Here is a 6247-nt window from a genome sequence, read left to right on the forward strand (position 1 = left end):
CAAAGATCCCGTGACCATAGGTATGGGAGATCATTTCTGGGTCTTCTATTCTATTCCATTGATCCTCCTGCCTGTCTCTATTCCAATATCATGCAGTTTTTATCACTATTGTTTTGTAGTACAGCTTTAAATCAGGGATGGTGATCCCTCGAGAAGTTCTTTTATTGTTGAGAGTAGTTTTTTGCTATCCTGGGTTTTTTGTTATTACAAATGAATTTTAAGATTGCTCTTTCTATCTCTGTGAAGAATTGAGTGGGATATTTTGATGGGAATTGCATTAAATCTGTAGGTTGCTTTCAGCAAGATGGCCATTTTAACTATATTAATCCTGCCAATCCATGAGCATGGGGAGATCTTTGAATCTTCTGAGATCTTTTTCAATTTCTTTCTTCAGGGGCTTGAACTTCTTGTCATACAGGTCTTTTACTTGCTTGGTTAGATTCACACCAAGGTATTTTATATTATTTGTGACTATTGAGAAGGGTGTCATCACCATAATTTCTTTCTCAGCCAGTTCATCTTTTGAGTAGAGGAAGGCTACTGATTTGTTTGAGTTAATTTTATATCCAGCCACTTTGCTAAAGTTGTTTATCAGGTTTAGGAGTTCTCTGGTGGAAGTTTTGGGGTCACTTAAGTATACTATCATATGATCTGCAAATAGTGAAATTTGACTTCTTCCTTTCCAATTTGTATCCCTTTGATTTCTTTTTGTTGTCTAATTGCTCTGGCAGGGACTTCCAGTACTATATTGAGTAGGTAGAGGGAGAGTGGGCAGCCTTGTTTAGTCCCTGATTTTAGTGGGATTGCTTCAAGTTTCTCTCCATTTAGTTTGATGTTGGCTACTGGTTTGTTGTATATTGCTTTTACTATGTTTAGGTATGGACCTTGAATTCCTGATCTTTCCAAGACTTTTATCATGAAGGGATGTTGAATTTTGTCAAATGCTTTCTCAGCATCTAGTGATATGATCATGTGGTTTTCTTCTTTGAGTTTGTTTTTATAGTGGATTAGATTGATGGATTTCCAAATATTGAACCACCCCTGCATTCCTGGGATAAAGCCTACTTGATCATGATGGATGATTGTTTTGATGTGTTCTTGGACTCGATTTGCTAGAATTTTATTGAGTATTTTTGCACTGATATTCATAAGGGAGATTGGTCTGAAGTTCTCTTTCTTTGTCGGGTCTTTGTGGGGTTTGGGTATGAGTGTAATTGTGGCTTCATAGGATGAATTGGGTAGTGTTCTTTCTGTTTCTATTTTGTGGAATAGTTTGAAGAGAATTGGTATTACGTCTTCCTTGAAGGTCTGATAGAATTCTGCACTAAAACCATCTGGTACTGGGCCTTTTTTGGTGGGAAGACTTTTAATGACTGCTGCTATTTCCTTAGGGTCTATGGGACTGTTTAGATGGTTCATTTGCTCCTAATTTAACTTTGGTACCTGGTATCTGTCTAGGAAATTGTCAATTTCATCCAGATTTTCCAATTTTTTTGAGTATAGGCCTTTGTAGTAGGATCTGATGGGTTTTTTTTTAATTTCCTCAGTTTCTGTTGTTGTCTCCCTTTTCAGTTCTGATTTCATTTAATTTGGATACTGTCTCTGTGCCCTCTGATTAGTCTGGCTAAGGGCTTATCTATCTTGTTGATTTTCTCAAAGAACCAGCTCCTGGTTTTGTTGATGTTTTGTATAGTTCTTTTTGTTTCTATTTGGTTGATTTCAGCCCTGAGTTTGTGTTGGGAGCCGACCACTAGCAGAAAGCGGTTATCATATTTGCAGGCATCTAGAGCCATATACCCTGACAAGAGACTTGTTTTCAACAGCCCACAACAGCTGAGCACACTCTGATAAACATCTTGTCTTTCTCACATATCTTGTTTTGCTGCTTTGTGCCCCCAGCTGCAATGTCCACATGGTATCCATGACTACAAGGCATGTGTCAAAGTGCCTCCAGCTGTGTTCCCCTGCTTGTCCACGAGGGCAAGGCACGTGGTAAAGCATATAAATGCCTGGGATTTCCTTTCAATGAAAGAGACTTGATCAGACCCTCTGTCTTGTATCCACTCTTCTCGTCTCTTGCCCCTCCATCCCTACTCGCTCTCTTGCTAGACCCTGACCCATGGGCTGGGACAGAGTGGCCCTCAAACGTGGGACAGAACGGGCCCTGGGCAGAGTGACGCCTCAACATTGGAGCTCCAGTAAGTGGGATACAGTGAAGGACACCACAGGAATTTGAAGCATGCATCCTCACTCCTGGGCTGGAGACCCATTAACTGACCCGAACAGGCCATTACAAGTTTGATTATTTCCTGCTGTCTACTCCTCTTGGGTGTATTTGCTTCTTTTTGTTCTAGAGCTTTTAGGTGTGCTGTCAAGTTGTTAGTGTATGCTCTCTCCAGTTTCTTTTTGTAAGCACTTAGAGCTATGAGTTTTCCTCTTAGCACTGCCTTTATGGAGTCCCACAAGTTTTGGTATGATATGTCCTCATTTTCATTAAATTCTAAAACATTTTTAATTTCTTTCTTTATTTCTTCCTTGACCAAATCATCATTAGGTGGAGCGTTGTTCAGTTTCCACATGCATGTGGGTTTTCCATTGTTTTTGTCATTATTAAAGACCAGCCTTAGTCAGTGGTAATGAGATAGGATGCAAGGGATTATTTCAATCTTTTTGTATCTGTAGAGGCCTGTTTTGTGACCAATTATATGGTCTATTTTGGAGAAGGTACCATGAAGTGCTGAGAAAAAGGAATATTCTTTTGTTTTAGGATGAAATGTTCTATAGATATCTGTTAAATCCATTTGGTTCATAACTTCTGTTAATTTCAATGTGTCTCTGTTTAGTTTCTCTTTCCATGATCTGTCCATTGCTTAGAGTGGGGTGTTGAAATCCTCCACTATTATTGTGTGAGGTGCAATGTATGTTTTGAGCTTCAGTAAAGTTTCTTTTATGTATGTGGGTGCCCTTGCATTTGGAGCATAGATATTCAGAATTGAGAGTTCATCTTGGTAGATTTTTCCTTTGATGAGTATGAGGTGTCCTTCCTTATCTTTTTTGATTACTTTTGATTGAAGGTCACTTTTATTTGATATTAGAATGGCTACTCAGCTTGTTTCTTGGGACCATTTGCTTGGAAAATTGTTTTCCATTCTTTTACTCTGAGGTAGTGTCTGTCTTTCTCACTGAGGTGTGTTTCCTGTATGCAGCAAAATTCTGGGTCCTGTTTGTGTATCCAGTCTTATAGTCTGCGTCTTTTTATTGGAGAATTGAGTCCATTGATGTTAAGAGATATTAAGGAAAAATGATTGTGGCTTTCTGTTATTTTTACTATTAGAGGTAGAATTATGTTTGTGTAGCTATCTTCTTTTTGGGTTGTTGGAAGATTACTTCCTTGCTTTTTCTAGATTGTAGTTTCCTTCCTTGTGTTGGTGTTTTCCATCAGTTATCGTTTGTAGGGATAGATATGTGGAAAGATACTGTTTAAATTTGGTTTTGTTATGGAATATCTTGGTTTCTTCATCTATGGTGATTGAGAGTTTTGCTGGGTATAGTAGCCTGGGCTGGCATTTGTGTTCTCTTAGGGTCTGTCTGATGTCAGTCCAGGATTTTCTGGCTTTTATAGTCTCTGGTGAGAATTCTGGTGTAATTCTTATATGTCTGCCTTTATATGTTACTTGGCCTTTTTCCATTACTGCTTTTAAAATTCTTTCTTTGTGTTGTGCATTTGGTGTTTTGATTATTATGTGACAGGAGGTATTTCTTTTCTGGTCCAGTCTATTTGGCACTCTGTAGGCTCTTGTATGTTTATGGGCATCTCGTTCTTTAGGTTAGGGACATTTTCCTCTATAATTTTGTTGAAGATATTTATTGGCCCTTTAAGTTGGGAATCTTCACTCTCATCTATACCTAATATCATTAGGTTTGGTCTTCTCGTTGTGTCCTGGATTTTCTGGATGTTTTGGGTTAGGAACTTCTTGCATTTTGCATTTTCTTTGACAGTTGTGTCAATATTTTCTATGGTATCTTCTACACATGAGATTCTCTCTTCTATCTCTTGAATTCTGTTGGTGATGCTTGTGTCTATGACTCCTGATCTCTTTCCTAAGTTTTCTATCTCCAGGGTAGTCTCCCTTTGAGATTTCTTTATTGTTTCTATTTCCATTTTTAGATCCTGGATGGTTTTGTTTAATTACTTCATTGTGTTTTCTTGCAGTTCTTTAAGAGATTTTTGTGTTTCCTCTTTAAGGGCTTCTTCCTGTTTACCTGTGTTCTCCTGTACTTCTTTAAGGAAGTTATTTGTGTCCTTCTTAAAATCTTCTAACATCATCATGAGAAGTGATTTTAAATCTGAATCCTTCTTTTCTGCTGTGATGGGGTGTCCAGGGTTTGCTATGGTGGGAGAACTGGGCCCTGATAATGTCAAGTAACTTTGGTTTCTGTTGCTTATGTTCTTGCACTTGCCTTTTGTCATCTGGTGAACTCTAGTGTTACCTGCACTCACTGTGTCTGACTGGAATTTGTCTTTCCAGTTATCTTGTTTGTGTCAGAACTCCTCAGAGTCCAGATATCTCTGTGATCTTGTGATCCTAAGTTCCTGGGTAGAAGAACTCCTGGGACTCAGGCCACCTCTGGAATCCTAAAGTCTTGCTGCTCTGAGTGTAGTGGTTCCTCTAGAATGGCTGAGGATACGGTGTCTCCACAAGAGCAGACTGGCTAGGTGTCTGCTGCTCTGAGTGCAGTGGCTCCTCTAGGATGGCTCAGTATACAGTATCTCCACAGGAGCAGACCAGCTAGGTGTCTGTCCCAGCCAAAATGACCAGGTGGGGGGGAGAAGGAAAGTGGTATTCTGGAGGGGCAGGGTTTGGGTGGCTAATGGGTCCTTAGTGCCCCTGGCTCCCAGTTGTAACTCTGGGGTGTAGAGAGTGGGAGGGCTTCTTATCCACTGCTCTGAGTGCAGTGGCTCCTCTAGGATGGCTCAGGATATGGTGTCTCCACAGGAGCAGACCAGCTAGATGTCTGCCCCAGCCAAAAGGACCATCCAGGGGGCAGAATGGGCCCTTTTTTATTTCATTAACAAGACTGAGCCTGTCTTAGGTCATTCTGACAAGAATGCCTTCCTTACCCATCATGGAATATCCATTATCCAAAGCAATGCACTTCTGTCTTAGGTTGGTAAGGCTCTGTGCAGAATCTCACCCATCCTTGGCTTGCCAGCCTGTTAATTTAATACATGCATATAATCAAAATGGTATAAAAGCATAAAGGAGGAGAGAGATGGGATGGGAGTTCTAGGGAGGGGAAATGGGGAAAGGGGATGATATCTGTATCATAAATAAATAAAATATCCAATAAAAAATTTTAAAAAAATAAGTAAGCAAATCTTCATCTCAATGCAAAAAATAAATAAATAAATCAGGAAATTTTACATCAGATAGGCAGGTCACAGAAAAGTAGAGAAATGTCAGCTATGGGCCTCAGATGCTACCTGATGGCACTCTCAGACTTTTAGTTTTTAGAAAATAGGAGTCTGTTTATACATTCCAAAGGCTTTGGCTAATAGTGATAAAGCTGTTTGATCACACATAGTGAGGGCAGTAAATGGTTATTACAGATGATAGGGATGACCCAAAGTGACTTCGCTGTGCACCTTTAACTTTCCATCCTCTCCACATTGTTGACATTCTAATCACTTACTTGGCCTTTGTAGTAACAGATTCTTACCATGAAATTTCATTCCCATGTGTATATGTATATGTATATGTATATGTATATGTATATGTATATGTATATGTATATGTATATCACACACATAGAGATGAATTTAAAATAGCAGAATATAGCCATTTGTGTGCCTCTGTATTACTCACTGAACTGTAAAATCTAAAACACTTATTTTCACTTACTGTATTTTTTCAGTGAGATAATATTCTGCATTAGACCACAAAAAACCCTCACACTTGCTATCTGAATCATCAAACTTCTGTGTAAAATTTGAATTGGTATGCCTTTAAGTCCATCTTTATCTGGCCTCCTACAACTTTAAATAGTTTGTTTACAGTAGAAATGAACTGATCAAAATCAGGTCAGGTAGTCGAGATGGAGAATTGGACCATAGTTCACTTTTATTAATTTCCAGATTTTTTTCAGTAACTGTTAAACAAATTCAAGATTGGGCAAAATACTTTTAAGCAATAGAAAAGGAAAACTACTTCATTGTAGTTTCTGATAAGTTATACCTTCTACAAAA

The sequence above is a fragment of the Grammomys surdaster genome, unplaced genomic scaffold, assembly GCF_004785775.1.
Source record: "Grammomys surdaster isolate TR1022 unplaced genomic scaffold, NIH_TR_1.0 205, whole genome shotgun sequence".
NCBI lineage: Eukaryota > Metazoa > Chordata > Mammalia > Rodentia > Muridae > Grammomys > Grammomys surdaster.